Here is a 15413-nt window from a genome sequence, read left to right as displayed (position 1 = left end):
CCACTATGTTCAAAGTACTCTGTATGCCACTTGACAGGTGATGTACAGTTCTTTGAGCCCACCTTCCCTGACCTGGCAAATGGGTGCAAAAACATTTCCTTTATTACTAGAAAAGCTGCTATGAAAATGTGTAGTTTATGTCTGGGTGAATAGACTATTTTATTTTATTTTATTTTATTTTATTTTATTTTTTTGTCTTTTTCATGACCGGTACTCAGCCAGTGAGTGCACCGGCCATTCCTATATAGGATCCGAACCCGCGGCGGCGCCAGCGCCGCACTCTCCCGAGTGCGCCACGGGCTTGGCCCTGAATAGACTATTTTAGAAGAACTTTTTACTTGTATATATTTAAGGTGAACGGCATGATATTTTGTTATACGTAATGAAATTGTTTCTGTAGGCAAACAAATTAGCATATCCATCATTTTGCATAGTTTCCTCCCCCTTTTTTTTATGGTAAGAGTACCTAAAATCTACTCCCTTAGCACATTTTCAGTATACAATATTATACGAGAATACTAAGAAAGTTTGTAGAAAAAACAGAATTAAAAGTTATGAATCTTTCCATGAACTGTTTGAAACAGCCTTGTAGTCCTCATGAGTGGGCTTTCTGAGATGACGCTACCAGGTTGCATTTCCCCATCCAGTCCCTGGCAAGTGGGGTCTGTAAGGCTCCTGGTGCAAAAGAACCAAAGAAAAAAAGGGCTGGGCTGTGCCCATGCAATTTCTACTTGCAAAATCACCAGATAAGGCAAAGGTGGAGAGAGACCAGGAGGGTTAGAACTAATGGTGTTTCCTTCAAGTGGGGAAAACAAACAAACAAACAAACAAAACCACACACAGCAAATGAGCCCTCCCACCCTAACAATAATGGCTTGAACTCATTCAGTGCATATCATGTGCCAGGCTTACACACCTGTTTGATACCCACAACATTATGGGATAGGAAACAAGATGATTCCCTTTTCACAGATGAGAAAATGAGGCACAGTGGATGGACACCACATTCAGCCTGTCCCAGCCTTGCAGAAGGTAATGGAGGTAGCTGTCACCAGGCACTTGGACTCTAGAGTCCAAACTCCTGAGCTCTTGAGGGACAGGACACTGGGGAGGACAAGGAAGGAGGTGCACTCTGAGGTGCACTCTTGAGTGATGGACCTCACAGGAACAGGTGGTGAGAAAGTGGAGGAAGACTTTTTGCTGGGAAGGAGAGCTGAGTAATGATCATTTTTCAGCTCTTCTTCCCAGCAAAGAGGCTCAAAGGATGAGGGTCAAGGGAGTTTGTTGTTTAAGGTGAGCAAGAAATGGTCAAGATATGAGGCCTTGTTCCTCATTCTTGTACTGTGTTATGTCACATGTCACACTGGGCGGTGATAAGTTCTGAACTGTGTCCTCCCAAAGTGAGGGGCTGGGGCCTCAGACTCCCTGACACCTGGTGCATGCCTTGCACCTAATAAATGCTCAATCTATGTGCTTTTGCTTCTTTCCCCTGCTCCCATCCCAAACCTACACCAGGGGACTTTATCGGTACAGCAGTTAGGAGGTCAGAATGTGGTGATGACAATCCCAGGACCAAATCTCCACTCAGATTTCTTTATGCTTCAATTCTATCACCTATAAAATGGGACAATGTAGGTGTGCATAGCAGGATGCTACATCAATGGATGTTAGTCCCAATGATTTTTGTTAGCAGTTCTCTGCAGCTTCAGGATGCTTAACCTAAGGAGGTCTCTTCTCATCTTGTGCTAGACAAGGAGGATATCTGCAAAAGGGTTTCATTTCCCTTCTCACGTGAGTGTGATTTTGACAAGTCTAACTTTAGCCCTCCTTCTGAAGATGGTTTTGCTCTGGTGTGCAGCAGGGAGATGGTCTTCTTGGGCTGTCAAGGTCATGCTCTATCAGCAGGGGGCAGCAGCCACCAGAAAGCAGATGGAGAGCGCCCTGTGCTGGGCATTTCCGTGTGTGTCCTCCAGGCCTACTAGGCCTGCACCATGGACACTTGACAGAGGGTCGTAAGAAACTGCTTACAGAGGAGTGGGGGAGTGAATACACCAGAATAGAACCCTGTCTGTCCTCTCACAGTCCTCTTGCATCCCGGAGTGTCCTTGGAATCACCTGCTGTGGGTGAGAGCTGAGCCAAGTCTGGACTCAGGGGGGGTCCTTTGAGATAAGATGTTCAGTAGCTGTTGATGTGCCCTGTTCTCCTCAGAGTTCACCTCCTTCCTTGTCCTCCCCAGTGTCCTGTCCCTCTGCCTTTCTACAGCCTCCTTCCACATTCCCCCACCCACACCTTCCCATCATTCCTGAGCCCCAGGCTGCAGCACTCTGCTCAGGCCTTGGGATGAGGGAACCAGGGGGCCATTTCACTGGTTGGCAGATGGATGTATGTAGTTTATTACAGAATATTTATCAGGATCTTTCAGAGCACAAAACACTGTGGTAGGGCTTGTTTCCTAACAAACTGTAATACTGTGGGTAGGGCTTCCAGGTAAAGAATGCAGGTGTGCACAGGTAACAGGTGATACAGGACAATAAAAATAGATAAGAGGGCTGCAGTTAAGGAGTGATCTGGGAGGTTAGTAAAGAAAGTGTGGCTTCCAGTACGGGACTGTTCCCCAAAGTTCTGAACCAGTCCATTGCTCTCAGACTGGAGAGGTGGTGGCAGGAAGTCCCCCTCCCCCATCCTGGGATCCTCTGGTTCCCTTTCTCACTGTTCTTCCAAAATCTGTCCTGTGCTTCTCCTGCCAGGGCCAGCGTCTTACCCATTCTGGTGTTTTCAGGGCCTGGGACATGGCACTTTTCACCAACTGTCTTTCCACTGACTTGCTTCTGCTTGTGCTACCCTTGGCACAAATTTTCTGCTTTTCAACTTATATAATTTCTGCCTGTGGTTGATGCCATGCTCATATGGACTTTTAACAAAAGGCCTTCCTGGTTCTTCGGCTGTCTAGCTCAATCTGAATTAACTTCTGTCACCCCCAAGTTCCTCATGTCTCTTTGGACTTATTGGAGAACTGGCTTGACGTAAGCATATGTCTTCTGTTGTTTCTAAGCCCCTGGAAGGAAGGTTAGGTGTCGTCCCTGACTCAATTACTCAACCCATAACATGGTACACTAGGCACTATATGGACAGTGACCATATGTGATGTATAGTCTAAATCAGGACAGTTGAGTGTGAAAGGGGGCAGTTGTGATGCAGGACTGTCTCAGGTGATCAAAGGCATATGGTCACCCTCATTCTAGGTACTCATTCAACATCAGTTCTCAAGTGTTGAACACACTGTCTAGAGAGGGTTGTCCTTGGCCTGTTCATGGGATACAAAGCTCGTTGTCACCCCTCGTGCCCATGATGTGAGGGACAGGTTCATGCTGGGGGCATACCCATTACCAGAAATTATTTTTGTACCCCTTGTCCCCACCGAATTATCCCCCAGCCTCTCTTCCCCTCCTCTTCTCCCCCCTGACTCTGCTTTGTAGCCCTAGGAATGTTCCCTCCCTCTGTAAGACAACCTCACTACTGTTCCTTCCTTTCTCTCTTAGCTTCCACATATGAGTGAGCACATGTGGTATTTATCTCTCTGTGCTTTGCTTACTTCACTCAACATAAGTTTCTCCAGGTTCATCCATGTTGTTGCAAATGGGAGTATTTCATTCTTTTTTATGGCAGAGTAGTATTCCGTAGTGTATATATACTACAGTTTCCTTATCCAATCATCCATTGATGGACATTTAGGTTGGTTCCATATCTTGGCTACTATAAACAGAGCTGCAATGAACATGGGAGTACAGTATCGCTTCAACATAATGATTTCCATTCCTCTGTGTATATACCCAGAAGAAGGATTGCTGGATCATATGGAAGATCTATCTGTAGTTGTTTGAGAAACCTTCATACTGTTTTCCATAGTGGTTGTACTAATTTACAGTCCCACCAACAGTGCAAGAGTATTGACTTCTCTCCTCATCCTCGCCACGATATGTTATTAACCATCTTTTTGATTATAGCCAGTCTAACCGGAGTGAGGTGGTATCTCAATGTAGTTTTAATTTGCATTTGCCTGATGGCTAGTGATGTTGAGCATTTTTCATGTATCTGTTGGCTATTTGTATGTCTTCCTTTGAAAAATGTCTATTCAGCTCCTTTGCCCATTTTTTGATTGGGTCGTTTATTTTTTTTCACTGTATAATTGCCCGAGTTCTATGTATATTCTGGATATTAATCCCTTGTTGTATGTGAGCAAAAATTTTCTCCCACTCTGTAGGTTTTTTCACTCTATTGATGTTTCCTTTGCTGTGCAGAAACTTTTTAGTTTGATAAAGTCCCATTTGTTTATTTTTTCTTTTGCTGCTTGTCCTTTCGGGCTCGTGTTCATAAAGTCTGTGCTCAGACCTCGTTCCTGAAGTGTTTCACCTATATTTTCCCTTAGTAATTTTAGTTTCAGGTTTTATACTTAAGTCTTAAATCCATTTTGAGTTGATTTTAGTATAGGGTGAAAGGTGCATATCTAGTTTCATTGTTCAGCATATGGATATCCAATTTTGCCAGCACCACTTGTTGAAGAGACAGTCTTTTCCCCAATGTAGATTTTTCTTGCCTTTTCCAGTCTCAGATGGCTGTAAGTCTGAGGAGTGATTTCTGGGTACTCAATTCTACTCCACTGCTCTGAGTGTCTGTTTTTATGCCAGTATCATGCTATTTTGGTTACAATAGCTTTATAGTATAATTTGAAGTCAGTAGTGTTATGCCTCCGGATTAAATTTTTTTTTTTTTTTTGCTCAGGATTGCTTTGGCTGTTTGGGATCTTTTGTTGTTCCATATTTAAGTTAAGATAGTTTTTTTTCCATTTCTGTGAAGAATGTCATTGGTATTTTGAGGGGATTGCATTGAATCTGTAGATTGCTTTGGGTAGTATAGACATTTTCACAGTGTTAATTCTTCTAATCCAAGAACATGGAATATCTTTCAATCTTTTTGTGCCGTTTTAAATTTCTTTCACTAGTGGTTTGAAGTTCTCATTGTAGAGGTCTTTCACCTCCTTGGTTAAATTGATCCCTAGGTATCTTATTTTTTTCATGACAATTGTAAATGGGCTAACTTTATTTTTCTTTCTGTTAGTTCCTTATTTAAGTATATAAATGCAACTGATTTGGGGGCATTTATTTTGTATTCTGCAATGTTACTGAAGTTATTAACCAATTCTAGGAGTTTTTTGATAGAATCTTTAGGTTTCTCTTTATATAGTATCACGTCATCTGCAAAGAGAGGCAGTTTGACTTCATCTTTTTCAGTCTGGATTCTGTATATTTCTTTCTCTTGTGTAATTGCTCTGGCTAGCACCTCCAGTACTATGTTAAATAGAAGTGGTGAGAGTGGGCATCCTTGTCTTGTTCCTGTTCTTAAGGGAAAAGCCCTCAGTTTTTCCCCATTCAGAATGATAGTGATGGTGAGCTTGTCATAGATGGCTTTCATTACATTGAGGTACTTTTTCTTCTATACCTAATTTGCTGAGAGGCTTTATCATAAAGCGATGTTGAATTTTGTCAAATGCTTTTTCAGCATCTATTGAGATAATAATATAGTTTTTGTCATTGAGTTTGTTGATGTGATGTATCACATTTATTGACTTTTGTATGTTGTACCATCCTGGCATCCCTGGGGTGAATCCCACTTGACCATAGTGTATATATTTTTTTAATATGTTGCTGTATTCTGATTGCTAATATTTTGTTGAGGATTTTAGCATCTAGGTTCATCAAGGATGTTGGCCTATAATTTTCTTTTTTTGTTGTGTCTTTATCTGGTTTTGGTATCAGAGTTATGTTAGCCTCATAGAATGACTTTGGGAGAGTAGCTTCTGTTTCAATGGTTTGGAATAGTTTGAGGAGAATTGGTATTAACTACTCTTTAAAAGTTTGATAGAATTCAGCTGTAAAACCATCCAGACCCGGACTTTTCATTGGTTGGAAGATTGCTAATTACTGTTTCAATCTCCTTGCTCGTTATTGGTCTGTTCAGGTTTTGTTCTCTCTTCTTGGTTCAGTCTTGGTAGTTTATATGTGTCTAGAAACTTATCCATATCTTCCAGATTTTCATATTTGTTGTCATAGAGTTGTTCATAATAGTCTCTAATGATTCTTTGTATTTCTGTGGTATTAGTTGTTATGTCTCCCTTTTCATTTCTGATTTTTGTTATTGGCGTCTTCTGTTTTCTGTTTTTTTTTGGTAAGCTAGCTAATGGTTTGTCTATTTTATTTATCTTCTCAAAAAACCAACTTTTTGTTTTGTTGATCTTTTCTATTGTTTTTTGAGTCTCTATTTCATTTAGTTCTGCTCTGATCTTAATTATTTCTTTCTGTCTACTATCTTTAGGTTTGGATTGTTGTTTTTTAAGTTCTTGGTGGCATAATGTTAGGTCATTTATTTGAAAATTGGGTGAGACTAGATTTGTGACCTAATATGTGGTATATCCTGGTGAATGTACCATGAGCTGATGAGAAGAAAGTGTATTCTTTAGTTGTTGGATGAAATGTTCTGTATATATCTGCCGAGTCCGGTTGGTCTAAGGTGTAGATTAAATCCTGTGTCTCTTTGTTGACTTGTTGCCTGGAAGACTTGTCCCATACTGAGAGAGGGGTGTTCAGGTCACCCACTATTAATGTGTTAGGACCTATTTCTTTCTTTAGGTCTAAGAGTGTTTACTTTATATATCTGTGTGCTCCAGTATTGGGTGGATATGTATTTATGATTGTTATGTCTTCTAGCTGGATAAATCTCTTTATCATTATATAGTGGCCTTCTTTGTCTTTTTAAATATTTTTTGGTTTTAAGTCTATTTTGTCCGATATAAGAATAGGTACTCCTGTTTGTTTTTGGTTTCCATTTGCATGGTATATCTTTTTCCATCCCTTCACTTTTAGGCTATGTGTGTCTCTACAGGTGAGGTGGGTCTCTTGAAGGCAGCATGTACTTGGGTCTTTTTAATCCAGTCAGTTAGTCTGTGTCTTTAGAATGGGGAGTTTAGTCCATTCACATTTAAGGTAGTTATTGACGAGTATTGTTTAATTCCTGTCATTTAATTGCTTTTTGTTTAGATGATTTAAATATCTTTTGATCATTACTTCTGCTTTTATTTCTCTTCTTCAATGTTAGTTAGGAATTTAAGGCAGAATGATTTAGCTTCTTTCTCTTTCTTGCTGGCATTTTGTTTTAACTGTGGGTTTTGATCTTTCTTCTATATTTTTCATAGTGGTCACCACTATTCAGATTCCAGATGAAGGACTCCCTTGATAATATCTTGCAGGGCTGATCATGTGGTGGTGAACTCCCAGAACTTTTGTTTGTCTAGGAGATACACTATTTCTCCCTCATTTCTGAAGGAGAGACTTTCTGGGTAAAGAATTCTTGGCTGGCAATTTTTTTTCTTTTAGTATTTTGAATATATCATTCCACTTCCTTCTGGCCTGAAGGGTTTCAGTTGAGAAGTCTGCTGTTAGTTTGATGGGGGTTCCCCTGTAAGTGACCGGACGCTTTTCTCTTGTTGCTTGTAGAATTCTCTCTTTGTCTTTCAGCTTTGCAAATTTAACTATAATGTGTCTTGGGGAGGATCATTTTGGGTTGAATCTGTTTGGGGACCTTTGAGCTTCCTGGATCTGAAGGTCTGTATCCTGCCCTACAGCTGGGAAGTTTTCTGTTACTATTTCCTTGAGCAGGTTTTCAATACCTTTTCCTTTCTCCTCCCCTTCAGGAATAGCCACAATTTGGCTGTTAGAGCATTGGAGGTTGTCTGCTCTCTCTCTCAGAGTTTCCTCATTCTTTTTCTTTTTTTTTCTTTTTTTTTTTTACCTGAGTTATTTCAAAAAGACCTTCTTCAATCTCTGAAATTCTTTCTTCTGCTTGCTGTACTCTGTTGCTCAAGTTCTCAATTGTTTTTTTTTATTTCTTTGAGTGAATCTTTCATTTCTAGAAGTTCTACTACACTCTTTTTTAAGGTATTAATCCTATGTAGTTTTTCTCCTTCACATTCAGGATATTTTTTCTTGTTTCATTGTGTTCTCTAATTGAGTGTTCCTTTTTTCTTCAAGTTTTCTTAAGATCATTGCTTGAAATTCTTTTTGAGACATTTCAAGGATTCCCTGTTCCATGGAGTCTGACTTTGGAGCATTACTGTGTTCCTTTGGTGGTATCATTTCTTCTTGATTGTTTGTAATTCTAGTATTTTTTTGCTGACTCTTGGTCATTTGTTAGAGGGTTTGCTTCTTCTGTTACATGGGGTTGGCTGTGGAGTAGCCCTGGTTGCTACTGTGGAGGTGAATTGTCTTTGCTTGACAGTAGGTGTGGTCTTGGTTATGTAAAACCACCTTGGTTCCTGTTCTAGACTCCGTGATCCTAGAATGAACCCATAGTGCTGTGCGGTTCTAGGTGGCATGGGTTTGGGGCATGGGGCAGAGCCCTAGTTCTCATCCCCCATCCGAGAAGGGGGGAGGGGCTGCCTGTAGCTGGGCAGTTCCACTGCTGCTGCTGCTGGGCTCATCTTGGTGGTGCAGGTTCGGGACACAGGGTCCCTGCGCTCAGGGGGGCCTGCGTTCGGGACACAGGGGCCCTGGCACTCACCCCCTCTGTTTCTGATGAGGATGGAGGGGCCACCTGTAGCCACATAGTTCCCGCTGCTGCTGCTGCTGGATGCTCACCTTGGTGGTGTGGGTTCAGGGTTCAGGGCAGGGCCCTGGTGCTCATCCCCCTCAGGTCCAGGGAGGATGGAGGGGCCGCCTCTAGCCGTGCAGTTCCCCCTGCTGCTGCTGTTGCTGCTGCTGGGTGCTCAAGTTCAGGCTAAAGCACTAAAATTATACAGCTGGCAGTGAAGGTTGGGTCATATGAGGAGTTTTAGTGGAAAATGTTAGGTGGTGGACATATTTTTTTTTCTCCATTCTTTGTCACTCTTATTCAGTAGTAATTTTTTCCTCCTTAATTTTAGTGCTAGACATGGCAAGGAGTGATTACAGCCAACTGTAATCAAAACATTTGTTTGCAACATACATCCCCTTTACCACTGTCCCCAAACTGATTCATTTTGTGTGCTTTTGTTCTTTTTTTTTTTTTTTTTTGATAAACTACCACCAAGACCAGGTGGAAGGGGCAAGGGTAAGAGAGATGGAGGGGAAGAGTCCAGGAGGCCAGAAGAGGGGAATGCTACAAGCCACAGTAAGCATGAGGTGTATTTAATTAAAAAAAAGGGAGGGGTGTACCCCACAAATGATACGGTAACGATGGTACATAATTAAGTCCCATAGCATGACTGAAGATTTGCAGTGTGTTTGACGTCATCACCACGGAAGGCATAAAAAGTGGAGTAAATCAATGTTGATACAGTCCAATCTAGTCCATTAGGCAAGGTGGTGCAATAAGTCATTTAAACGAAAAGTGTCTTTGCCTCACCTAAATGGCTAGCAGACATGGAGAACACTCCAGTGATGAATCCACATAGCTTTCTGCGTGTAGCTATAAAAATGTGTTGCTGAATGGCTCACTGTCAAACACTGGAAAGGGGCACCACAATGGACCTCCCTCTTTTATAGGCGTGAATGCTAGACTCAACTGTCTCAAATAAGCAGGGATTCCTCTGCTAGGAATGCCAACCATAATTCACTTTGTCTTGAAATATGTAGAGATTGTTTGTAGTAGTCAACAATGATATTTTCCTTGGAGTTCCAGGTTGTACAAAGGGTTTTCTTGTTGAAATCTAGGCTGACAACACTTATTTCATCTTTCTTTCACTTGCCACTTGCAGACTGCATGGTTTCAGAACCATGCAAGACTTACTGTTTTCCCATGATGCTTCTAGTATTGTATTTCACTTTGTATTCCTATCAAACATTCTGAAGAAATTCTTGTAAGATCCAGTCATGACAACGCTGTCAGATCCATCCAACAACATTCAAATTTGTCAAATATGCAGTCATTTTCATACAGTGAACAAAGTTTGCTTCTGAGGTATTTGTGCACTGAATTTTATGGTTGAATTTTACATCAGAAATAGAAGAGATGATTTCAGGAAAAAATGACCTGTTACTGGGAACTTCAGATTGCTCAAACAATTTAGAATGTCTGTCACAGAGGGAAGATGTCCTCATGTCACTTAACCGAATAGTTTCTTTATTGCTGCTGTAACAGCTATTTGGATAGAATTCTGCTGCTGTAATCACTTCTGTTAGTTCTTCCACATTAACAGGCTTGATATCCACAGTATTAAAGCTGCTGTCTGTAATTTGCAGATGTCAAAGATTAATCCATAAATCATTTGCAGATAAATATGTTTCACAATTACTATTAATAAAAATTAAGTTCATGTGATATGTACGAGCATTGGCAAACACTCTTTGTGGACCGGCTTAGTGTGGTAACTGTGGTAGGATCTCTATACCTTCCATGTTCCTCTTTCAAGTTATACCCATCTGGTCTTTTGTCCTTTTCACTGATTTTCCATAATTTTATTGTTTTATCATTGGTAGACAATAAAAACTGAGCAGCATTTTTTTCCGGGAAGATGTTATAAATATATTCTCCTCTGCTATGAGACTGGATTTTCTTCTCACCGAGGTTTTCATTAGTGTTTGTAAGCATTTTGAGATCCTCAGGTCAAAGGCGCTCCTGCTCCTGGGGAAAGATGACAACTCCACCACCTTTATCTCTTGTTGCTAGTAATTCTCCAGAAGGGTTAAATTCTACTGTAGAAATTAATATCTGCTACTGCTACATCATCGACCGCTCATGTTCCCCGAGAAAACCACCACTGAACAGGACTCCGTCCTCCAACTCCTGCCACGTTGCTCTGCAAGTGGTGAGCCTAATGGGTTCCTGGGTGGGTGGCTGGAAAGTGGGGGGTCTCCCCTTCCTGAACTCATCCCCCTCACTTGCGGATGGGGCGTTAAAAGGGTGGATGGCTGCGGATGGCATCCGTGGGGGAGGGGCCGGGGCGGGGCAGACCAGCCCGCAGGACGGTGGCTTTCGCTCTGGGGCTTCCCCGCTGCTCGTGCTCTTTCTCTGGGGGCGGCAGCGGCGCAGGCGGCAGGCGTCTCCCGAGATGGTGGACGTATTAGCAGAGGGCGTTAGGTATCAGAGCATGAGAACTCCGACTGAGGCTAGGGTTGGTTAGGGCCCCTCCTGGAGGCACTGCAGGGCTGCTGGGTGTTTCTGCTTTAGGTGTGAGGTAAGAACTGCCCACTGCGGTAGAGGAACTCAAGAGAACCTTACCCGGGGCCAGCAGGTGGCATAGGAGGGGGAGGTGACGTTCAGAGATGTCCTGACCTCTTCTTTCCCCCTAGACAGCAGCAGCCCCTGAGAACCCAGCTCCGAGAGCCTCCTGCCATCTCTGCTCCTTCCCAGACCCCTGCCGCCGTGAGAATTCCTGCTCACTTCCAGCGAAGTGCGGGCCCTGGCTGCCCTCAGATTCCCTTCTGTTGGGAGGGGACAGAACCCTGCCCTTCTGCTTGCTGTCTAGTTGATTTATTCATACATAGCTAGCGGAAGAAGACGTCCAAATGGGTTTCTTCCCCATTTAGAAGAGAAGAATATCTAGGTCTAGGATGGACTGGAGGCGCAGGCCACGGAGTTTAGAAGGGAAAGCAAATGCCTCCTTTCTCAGTGGCTGCTTCATCTTACATGCCCCTTCTAGCCTCTCCATCCATTTTTCTCTCTCCTTATGATTTCCACAGTATCATTCAGAAAGGCAGGGTCCTCTACACACTCAAAAAAAGGAAGTCTCAGTTGTGCCAGGGCCTGCCCTTCTCTGGAGGTGAAGCTGAAATTCTTACACGGGTGGGGGGCTGGGGGAGGAGTGGAGGCCGGAGGAGGCTCATGGAGCTGTGCGGGTTCTCAGGGGCTGCTGCCGTTTAGGGGTAAAGAAGAGGTTGTCTCTTAACGTCACCTCCCCCTCATTCTAACTGCAGTGTTGCTGCTGTGCTTTCAGCCTCCCACTCACCTTGGAAAGAGTGCCCAGGAGCCCACCTGTCTCTGCGCCTCAAGGTGGGCATGTGACAGTTTCTGTTCTCCTCATGTCTGATCTTCCTCTAAATGACTTTTGTCCCTTACCCCTGATCCCCTTTTTCACTTTGAACAGGATTTCGAAGCCTCTGATCACAAACCCGTCCCTCTCCTTCAAACAGTTTCATTTAGCAGTAGGGACCATGGCTGCTCAGTTGGAAGGGACCTGTCAACAAGAAAGGGCATGAGGCCTTAGAATTGTCTCTTAAAAGGAGGGGAGCTATGTCTTCATAGTACCAACAAAAACAAGCTTAAGGTTATAAACAAAATGCAGCTAGATTTTTAGTTCACCGGCTACCTTTGATAGGCTTTTCACTTTTTTCTTAACCAGATGTTTTAAAAAATATATTTTAAAGACACATCCAGAGAGAATGCGACTGGAAAAAAAAAAAAAAAGCATAATTAGAAAGGCAATTTGCTCTGGAAGCATAAATGGAGGGGGAAGAGAGAAAACATTCTGCAGCTAGAAAAACCAAAAGAATGGGAGAATGTGGAAAAAGTGGAGAAGCAGGAAGGAAGAGAGACGAAAATATATGTGCTCAGCTGGAGGGACCTCAGAGATAAGAAGAAAAATCGGGCCGGCCTGTGGCTCACTCGGTAGAGTGCAGTGCTGATAACACCAAGGCCACGGGTTCGGATCCCATATAGGGATGGCCGGTTTGCTCACTGGCTGAGCGTGGTGCTGACAACACCAAGCCAAGGGTTGAGATCCCCTTACCGGTCATCTTTTTAAAAAAAAAAAAAAAAAAAAAAAGAGAGATAAGAAGAAAAAAACACCTGCAGGTGACTGAGCTAGTAGCACAAATGGTGCTAAGAAATGCCTGGACTCTAACTGAGCCCAAGTCAGCTTTATAGCCCTCCCTTATCTTGACCTCTCTCAAGGTTCCTAGGTGTGGGGCTGTTCCTGGAGCTGTCTGAATTCTTCAGCTCAGAAGTTTCTGGCTCTGATGTCAGGGAAATCATTGATAAATCTTGTTTCAGACATGCCCCGCCCTCTGTTGGCTCCAACAGTGTTTGATATCTAATAATAGGAAACCAGTTTGGTTGAGTGAGCTCATGACATAGGCAGGGACAATGGAGGTCACAGGGGAAAGAGGTTGCCTTCCTAGGAAATCCTTGAATTTCTCCCTGGAAATAGCCATCCTATGTACCAGATGGAAGAGGATCAAGGGAGATGTTCCTTAGGACATCGCTGAGGGCCTCTTGACAGCTCTTCACCATTAATTCCGTGAGGACTTGGGTGTCTGGAGCCCAGCCAAAGCTAAACAAGCCACTTTCTAATCAAAATAGTGTTGTTTTCTTGAAGACTTGTGGGTTGTGAGAGATTTATGCTTCTGTATGGGGTATGTTCTTTCAGTTTTCAAAATCCCACAGTGAAATCAGGACAGAAATGTTTCTCACCCAGGGTTCATCTTAAACATGATTTAGTAGGAATGTATCACTCAGAGACCCTGACCCAGAGAGGATCCTTCTAGAACCCTGGTTCCTAAAATGTGTTCTCTAGATCAACAACATAAACATCACCTGGAACTTGTTAGAAATGCAAATTCTCATTCCTCCTCCCTGCCCCCCTCCCCACCACCTGGAGACATACTGCATCAGAAGTTCTGGGAGTAGGCCCCAGCATCTGTTTGGAAAATGCTTGGGATGATTCTGGTGTGTGCTGGTGTTTGAGAACCACACCTTCTGGGCAGGTAGCAGGGATGTGGCAAACAGCACATCCCTTGTGCTCCTAACACTTGTCTCTGCATTCACCTTTGATGGCCAAAGCAAGTCACCTGGCCCAACTTCAAAGAGGTGAGAAGTGCAATCTTGCCATGTGCCCTGGAGGAGAGTCTGGGATATTTTTGGCCATACTTGGGAAAAAACAATGGTGTGAGCATATCAGAAAAGGTGACAGAAGCTAGAGTTTGCCCTTTCTGTTTGTTTTAGAATGCATGTCTAAGAAATAAGGACTTTTGAATATAAGCATACTACTATTAGCATACCACACTAAATTAACAATAATTATTTGGTAGTATCTATTAGGCCAAATCAACATTTCTCAAATTGCCTCATAAATGCCCCTTTACAGTGGGTCGTCTTCAGGCAAACAATCCCCACACATTACAGCAGATGTTAAGTGGCTTCGGTCTGTTCCTTTGAGGCTGCCATTTACGCTAATCACATTGGGACATGGTTAATATGCAGATTCTGATTTAATGGCTCTGGGGTGGGGCCTGAACCCCTGCGTGTCTGTGTCTCTGGTTTTTGGGCCACATGTGGAGTAGTGAGTCCTTAAGTCGTCCCAGAGCACCACTGCAGCGCATACAACACAACCCTAATTCTTAAGGAGCTTCACCTGTGTCCACTCTACCTGGTTTCTGTTATAAAAAGAGCCAGGCCTGGGAAATAAATTCATTTTAGTTTGTTCCTCCAAAAATTATATTTAGATTTAGAAGAAGCCTAAAGCTTTGCAAAATAAATGAATGTCGCAATAAAATTATTAGAGACATATTGATTCATTAAGTAAACTCAAAATGGATTAAAGGCCTAAATTAAGACCCCAAACTGTGAAACTACTGGAGAAAAACAGGGGAAATGCTTCAGGACATTGGTCAGGGCAAAGGTTTTATGGAGAAGACCTCAAAAGCATAGGCAACAAAAGAAAAACTAAATGGGATTATATCAAACTAAAAAGCTTCTGTAAAGCAAAGGAAACAATCAACACAGTGAAAAGACAACCTACAGAATGGCAGAAAATATTTGCAAACTTCATTCAATGAGGGATTAATATCCGGAATATACAAAGAACTCGAACAACTCAACAGCAAGCAAACACACACACACACACACACACACACACACACACACACACACAAAACAGATAATAATAATAAAGTGATTAGAAAATGGGAAAATGAGCTGAATAGACATTTCTCAAAAGAAGACATATGAACAGCCAACAGGTATATGAAAAAATGGTCATTATCACCAATAATCAGGGAAATGCAAACCAAAACTACAATGGGATATCATCTCACTTCAGTTAGAATGGCTGTTATCAAAAAGACAGAAAGTAACAAATGCTGGTGAGGATGTGATGAAAAGCATACTCTCACACCGTTGGTGGAAATGTAAATTAGTGCAGCCATTATGGAGTTTCCTCAAAAAAACTAGGAAAAAAAAAAAAAAACTGACTAGTCCAAGTGCAGTGGTGTTTGCAACTAACTGATCACAACCAGTTACAGATTTCTTTGTTCCTTCTCCACTCCCACTGCTTCCGTTGGCCAGCCTTAAAAAAAGAAAAAAAAAAAAAAAAGAAAAACCTAAAAATAGAATTACCATATGATCCAGCAATCATATACACTGGGTACATAGCCAAAGGAAAGGAAAT

The 15413-nt window shown here is 42.5% G+C and overlaps 1 pseudogene; it reads right to left on the bottom strand.

The window, feature by feature from the left end:
* Positions 1-9620: 9620 nt before the first annotated feature.
* Positions 9621-15413, bottom strand: part of LOC134376026 (serine/threonine-protein phosphatase 2A 55 kDa regulatory subunit B alpha isoform-like) — a 71249-nt pseudogene continuing 65456 nt past the window's right edge.

This window comes from Cynocephalus volans, chromosome 4 (assembly GCF_027409185.1).
Source record: "Cynocephalus volans isolate mCynVol1 chromosome 4, mCynVol1.pri, whole genome shotgun sequence".
In the NCBI taxonomy this organism is placed as follows: domain Eukaryota; kingdom Metazoa; phylum Chordata; class Mammalia; order Dermoptera; family Cynocephalidae; genus Cynocephalus; species Cynocephalus volans.
Note: the sequence above shows the minus strand (reverse complement) of the source record. Positions and strands in the feature narration are given on the sequence as shown.